Raw genomic sequence first — 7,957 nt, 5'->3', positions numbered from 1 at the left:
CCAATTTTGGACCTAAAAGTGGGCTAAGGTGGAACACGACACAAAAAAGAGAAAAAAAAAGATATCTATCTGAGACAAAAAACAAACGACTACAATGAGCAGGGAAATGATATATCCTGAGCAATGCACAAAAAATAAAGCAAAGGAAAAATACAAGTACACAACACTAAAAAATAACCCAGAGATCCTCTACGTTGACTATACCACACACAAAGGGACTAAGCTGAAGAACAACCTCATATTCTACACCGAATACGTCACCTCCTGGAAGGAGACTTTACAAAAACACTACACATACGTCTCCAGTGAAGGTATTGGCAGTGGAGGCAGACTGAAAATATGTAAAGATGGAAACCTAGATAAAGATGACCCCCTGCTAACCATAAGCTACTACAACAAAAATAGAAAGATCATGATACAGGGGAATGTGGAAAATCTGGACTCCTTCGAAAATGAATTCCCCCAGTTGAAAACTAAGGCAGACACAAAGAGGACCAATGGACAGGAAGCAAAAGAGAGTCGAACAGAGGATGATGAGAACCAAGTGGAGGAAGAAGAAGAGAGACCAGCAGAGGAAAACACCTCCCTGTCCATCTCCACCCCCCCCCCCACACCTCTCAACGAAAACAAAATGATGAAAGAGAATCTGGCCAAACTAGAACTTGATTTCAACGAATACAGAGAAACACTGGCCAAGAATCTGAAGGAGGAATTCAAGCAGCTAAAAACGGAACACGAGTCCACCACCCACAAGATGACAAAGACCATAGAGGAGCAAAGAAATGAGATCAAAGAACTCCGTACTCAACTAAACAAAACGAAGGAGACCGTAGAAAGGCTCAGCAGGCAACACAAACCTCTTAAGGTCCAAAAACCTGAGGACACAAAAACAACACACACAAGGACACAGAACCCGCCGGATGCCACCCCACACGACGACACACCGAAAGCCACAAACCCCGCTCCAACCAGCCCCCAGTCGAATCATGCCCAGACTACTGCTACCCAGTCCTCACACACAGGAACACAAAAACCGACAGATACCCACCCAAACGAGAACACACCGAAAGCCCCAAACCCCGCTCCTGCCACACAACACATCCCAGAAACCCAGCCAACAACCAGCCACCAGGCGAGTCCTACCCAGACTACTGTTACCCAGCCTGAAAAACCAGCCCCTCAGGTGGTCCTGCTGACCGACTCCAACGGAAAGTTTCTGGACCCCCAGAGGCTGTTCCCAGACCATCAAGTCCTGAAAAAATGGTGCAGCAACACAGACCAAGCAATGAAGATCCTGAACAAAGAATCCCTTGGAAGCCCCAAATGGATTGTGATCCATACAGGCACGAACGACCTACGCACCCTACAGGAAGGCACTGCTAGGGCGGTGAGCAGGATGGCGGAAAAGGCCAGCAGGGAATTCCCCGAGGCGCGGATCGTGATCTCCACACTACTGCCCAGAAAGGACACCCCAGCCTATATAATCCACAACACCAACAGGGAGATCGACACGAGATGTTCTGTCCTCCCCAACGTCTCCCTGGCCCATCATCCAAACATCAACACAAGGGACCTCTATGACGAAATACATCTACTCAAACAGTGGATGTGGGTCTTCGCAAGAAACCTCATAAACACTGCCAAAAGACGCAGCCCTCCCACCCCCTCTACCATTGGGAGCCCAAACAGGACCACCAATGTCCCCCACCCCCCATTACATAGAAACATAGAGATAGGAACAGGAGTAGGCCATTCGGCCCTTCGAGCCTGCTCCGCCATTCAATGAGATCATGGCTGATCTTCGTCTGAGATCTTAGCTGATCTTACCAGTTCAGTACCCCGTCCCCGCCTTTTCTCCATAACCCTTAATCCCCTTAGCCTTCAGAAATATATCCAATTCTCCCTTGAAAATATTTATTGAATTACAAAACCAACAACAGAACCGTACTTTTATACCTGACCCAAGACCCCCCTCTAGACCACAGACTGTAGACCAAGAACTGAGAAAGATCATGACGATGCTGAACAGCCTGATAGAAAGCCGGAGAAATTATTAATATTGTTATTTATCATTATCATTATTGATCAGTATTATTACTATTATTAGATAGATATATGTGCATGCCTCATGAAATTTATACTAAATCATCATTTAGCATTATAGAAAATAGTGTTTCCACACTCATCCCACAAAATAGGTCCATTTTATTTCGTTTTATTGAACTATATAAATGCGTTCTTTCCACATAAGCGGCTGGAATATCCAGGGCCTCCGCTCCTCAACTTTTGGGACGAAGAGTACAGACCCTGAATTCCTAAAAGCTATAAAAGACATTGATATAATTGTGTTAACAGAAACATGGTGCCAAAAGGACGTGCCGACCCACTGTCCTCCAATGTACCATGAAATCATTGTGCCCTCAGTAAAGAACACTAAAACACGCAAGGGCAGAACCTCCGGGGGAATATTGGTGTGGTATAAGGGAGAACTGGACAAACACATCTCACCGGTAAAACAGGGAAAATCACACGTATGGCTAAAACTAGATAAAAATATAGGAATAGCAAAAAAAGATGTTTACTTATGTGCGATCTACATACCTCCAATAGAATCGCCATATTTCGAAGAGGAGTTATTTGATACTCTCCACATGGAAATCAGCCATTTCCAGGCCCAAGGAAAGGTGATAATATGTGGGGACCTAAATGCAAGGACCGGTTGTGAACCTGACTTCATAGACCCACAGGGAAACAACCATGTGTTTGGCCAGACCCCTTTAGATGTCACACCAGTCATCGCAAATCGGAACAACCTTGATCGTGAAATAAATAAAAGCGGTAGGGAGGTAGTGCAACTCTGCCGAGCCTTAGGCCTGTACATAGTTAATGGTAGGTTCAGAGGGGACTCCCTAGGGAGACTCACATACTCCTCAACTCTTGGGTCTAGTGTGGTGGACTATACAATCACTGACCTGGACCCCTGCGATATCAACTCATTCACTGTCAGGCAGCAATCCCCCCTCTCAGACCATAACCAAATAAATATGTACCTTAAACTTTCTGCCCAAACTACAGACACAAAAAAAGAACCCAGTAAGCTCCATAAAATAAACCAGACATACAGATGGGCCCCAGACAGTGGAGAAAAATTCATCACAGCACTAAAGTCACCTGATCTCACAAGTAAAATATCAAAATTTAAAGAAAACCCATACGAGATCACCAGAGATGGTGTAAACATGGCCACAGAGGATATAAATATGATCTTCCATGAGGCAGCTGTAAAAGCCGACCTTGTGAAACAGAAGAGGAAGCGTCACAAAAGACAAAATAAAAATAAGAAATGGTTTGACCACGAATGCAAAAATGCCAGAAAAGAACCTGAGAAAAATATCAAACCAAAAGCATCGCCAACCAAACAATCCGGACCTACGTACTAGATACAATGAAACCCTCAAAAGATATAAACACACCATTAGGAACAAAACACAAAACTATACCCACAAAATACTCGAAGAAATTGAAAACTCCACCAATCCAAAACAATTCTGGGAAATGTGGAATAACCTGAGTACAACACAATTGCAAGCATTACCAATCCAAGATGGCGACATCTGGAGAACACATTTTGAAAACCTCTACAAAGACATCCCAATAAACGAAACAAACCCAAGTCAACATCAGGTCACAGAAAAACTCCACACATTAGAAGCAACAATTAAAGACAACCAAAACCCTCTAGACTCCCCAATCACATGGAAAGAACTGGCCACAAAAACAAAATCTCTCCACCTAAAGAAAGCCTGTGGCCCAGACAACATCAAAAATGAAATGCTCAAGTTCAGCAATATGGAGATGCAGGGTGCGGTACTCAAATTATTCAACATCATATTACGTTCAGGCTGTTTTCCCGATATCTGGTGCCAAGGACTAATCTCCCCCATATATAAAAGTGGAAACAAATCAGACCCAAATAACTACCGCGGCATCTGTGTCAACAGTTGTCTAGGGAAGTTATTCTGCAGTATTCTAAATAGTAGATTACTTGATTTTCTTAACAAACATAATATCCTCAGAAAAAACCAAATAGGCTTTCTTCCAAAACACCGCACCGCCGACCATATCTATCCCCTTCACACCCTCATTGAAAAACATATACACCAAACAAAAAAATCGGAAAATATTCGCCTGTTTCATCGACTTCAAGAAAGCCTTTGACTCTATATGGCACGAAGGGCTCTATTATAAACTTCTTCAGTGTGGAATAGGGGGCAAAGTCTATGACCTTATTAAATCAATGTATCTGAAAAACAAATGCGGGGTCAAAATTGGAGACAAACGCACCGATTTCTTCACCCAGAGAAGAGGCGTCCGGCAGGGCTGCAATTTGAGCCCGACCCTGTTCAACATATACATAAATGAATTAGCAGACATGCTGGAGCAAAGCGAGTCACCAGGTCTCCGTCTCCTGGATGGAGAAGTGAAATCCCTGTTCTATGCGGACGACCTGGTTCTGCTGTCTCCCACAGAACAGGGATTACAGCAACAACTAGACCTACTCGACAAATACTGCCAAAATTGGGCTCTAACAGTAAATCTAAAGAAAACCAACATCATGATTTTTCAAAAAAGGCCCAGATGTCAGGAAAACAAATACCAGTTTACCCTCAGTGATACCACTATAGGACACACTATGAGCTACACCTACCTTGGTCTAACTATTACAGCATCAGGGAGCTTCAGCATAGCAGTGAATGCACTAAAAGAAAAAGCCCGAAGAGCCCTATATGCAATAAAAAGAAAATTCTACAACATCCAAATCCCAATCAAAATCTGGCTCAAAATATTTGACAGCATAATCCTGCCCATTGCACTGTACGGTAGTGAAGTATGGGGCCCGCTAAATCACCAAAGCTACACTAAATGGGAAAAACACACAATAGAAGCCCTACATGCAGAATTCTGCCGAAGCATCCTTCGCACCCAAAGAAAAACGCCAACAAATGCATGCAGAGCCGAACTAGGCAGATACCCACTGATAATAAACATCCAAAAACGAGCACTAAACTTCCTAAATCACCTCAAATCTAGCTCCCCAGACACCCTTCATTTCAAAGCCTTTCAGACCCAAGAGCTAAACCCAGAAAAGAGTCCCCTGAGTCAGCTGCTACTGAAACTAAGTACTCAGCCGGACCCTGACCAGCCCCAGACCAACACAGCCGTCCAAACACCAATCCGAGTGAACCAAATCATTAAAAAATGTAAAGAAACCTACCTGGAACATTGGAACAAAATAACCGAAAGCCAAAGCAGATTAGAATGTTACCGGGCCCTAAAAAGAGAATATAAACTGGCAGACTACCTCACGACCATCAGAGACACAAAACAGAGACAGACCCTCACCAGGTACAGACTAAGCGACCACCAACTGGAAATTGAAAAAGGCAGATACAAGAAATCCTGGCAGCCTAGAGAGAATAGAATATGCGATCAATGTCTGGCCGGCGAGGTTGAAACAGAGATGCATTTCCTCCTAAAATGCGAAAAATTCAACACATCAAGAAACATATTATTCAACAAGCTAAGCCAAACAACCCCAGATTTCAAGGAATTGGATGACCTGTCAAAATTGAGATTAGTCCTAGGAGAAGGAGACAGACCATACCTAGGGGCCAAATATGTAACAACATGTCACAACCTGAGGACTGTTTAAAATTAAGACAGTTTAAAATTAATATTGAACGTACCAAATGAAGTACAAAGACTGTTTAAAATTAATATTGTTTAAAAGTAATATTGTATGTACCCAACAAATGTCAAATCGATTGACACCTACAGAATGTTGGACAACTGTACCTTTTTGCTATGTAAGCTTTGGCAATATGGTTCTCTGTAAACTTTCATGCCAATAAAGCATTTGAACTGAACTGAACTGAACTAAACTGAGTGTGTGAGAGAGAGAGAGTGTGTGAGAGAGAGAGAGTGTGTGAGAGAGAGAGAGATAGAGTGTGTGAGAGAGAGAGAGATAGAGTGTGTGAGAGAGAGAGATAGAGAGAGTGTGTGAGAGAGAGAGATAGAGAGAGTGTGTGAGAGAGAGAGAGATAGAGTGTGTGAGAGAGAGAGAGAGAGAGATAGAGTGTGTGAGAGAGAGAGAGAGAGTGTGTGAGAGAGAGAGCTAGAGAGAGTGTGTGAGAGAGAGAGAGAGAGAGTGTGTGAGAGAGAGAGATAGAGTGTGTGAGAGAGAGAGATAGAGTGTGTGAGAGAGAGAGAGAGATAGAGTGTGTGAGAGAGAGAGATAGAGTGTGTGAGAGAGAGAGATAGAGAGAGTGTGTGAGAGAGAGAGAGAGTGTGTGAGAGAGAGAGATAGAGAGAGTGTGTGTGAGAGAGAGAGATAGAGTGTGTGAGAGAGAGAGAGATAGAGTGTGTGAGAGAGACAGATAGAGTGTGTGAGAGAGAGACAGAGAGAGTGTGTGAGAGAGAGAGACAGAGAGAGTGTGTGAGAGAGAGAGAGACAGAGAGAGTGTGTGAGAGAGAGAGAGACAGAGAGAGATAGATAGAGTGAGTGTGTGAGAGAGAGAGAGAGAGACAGAGAGAGAGATAGAGTGAGTGTGTGAGAGAGAGAGACAGTGTGTGAGAGAGAGAGAGATAGAGTGAGTGTGTGAGAGAGAGAGAGAGAGACAGAGAGAGAGATAGAGTGAGTGTGTGAGAGAGAGAGACAGTGTGTGAGAGAGAGAGTGAGTGTGTGAGAGAGATAGATAGTTAGAGAGAGAGAGACTGAGTGAGTGCGTGAGAGAGAGTGAGAGAGATAGAGAGAGAGAGAGACTGAGTGAGTGTGTGAGAGAGAGAGAGAGGAGACAGAGAGAGAGACAGAGAGAGACCTGGTTCTGCTGTCTCCCACAGAACAGGGATTACAGCAACAACTAGACCTACTCGACAAATACTGCCAAAATTGGGCTCTAACAGTAAATCTAAAGAAAACCAACATCATGATTTTTCAAAAAAGGCCCAGATGTCAGGAAAACAAATACCAGTTTACCCTCAGTGATACCACTATAGGACACACTATGAGCTACACCTACCTTGGTCTAACTATTACAGCATCAGGGAGCTTCAGCATAGCAGTGAATGCACTAAAAGAAAAAGCCCGAAGAGCCCTATATGCAATAAAAAGAAAATTCTACAACATCCAAATCCAATCAAAATCTGGCTCAAAATATTTGACAGCATAATCCTGCCCATTGCACTGTACGGTAGTGAAGTATGGGGCCCGCTAAATCACCAAAGCTACACTAAATGGGAAAAACACACAATAGAAGCCCTACATGCAGAATTCTGCCGAAGCATCCTTCACACCCAAAGAAAAACGCCAACAAATGCATGCAGAGCCGAACTAGGCAGATACCCACTGATAATAAACATCCAAAAACGAGCACTAAACTTCCTAAATCACCTCAAATCTAGCTCCCCAGACACCCTTCATTTCAAAGCCTTTCAGACCCAAGAGCTAAACCCAGAAAAGAGTCCCCTGAGTCAGCTGCTACTGAAACTAAGTACTCAGCCGGACCCTGACCAGCCCCAGACCAACACAGCCGTCCAAACACCAATCCGAGTGAACCAAATCATTAAAAAATGCAAAGAAACCTACCTGGAACATTGGAACAAAATAACCGAAAGCCAAAGCAGATTAGAATGTTACCGGGCCCTAAAAAGAGAATATAAACTGGCAGACTACCTCACGACCATCAGAGACACAAAACAGAGACAGACCCTCACCAGGTACAGACTAAGCGACCACCAACTGGAAATTGAACAAGGCAGATACAAGAAATCCTGGCAGCCTAGAGAGAATAGAATATGCGATCAATGTCTGGCCGGCGAGGTTGAAACAGAGATGCATTTCCTCCTAAAATGCGAAAAATTCAACACATCAAGAAACATATTATTCAACAAGCTAAGC

Source organism: Somniosus microcephalus, chromosome 22, assembly GCF_052327205.1.
Source record: "Somniosus microcephalus isolate GS21.2 chromosome 22, FLI_Smic_1.0, whole genome shotgun sequence".
Classification (NCBI taxonomy): Eukaryota; Metazoa; Chordata; class Chondrichthyes; order Squaliformes; family Somniosidae; genus Somniosus; species Somniosus microcephalus.
The sequence above is the reverse complement of the archived record's forward strand: the minus strand, read 5'-3'. Positions refer to the sequence as shown.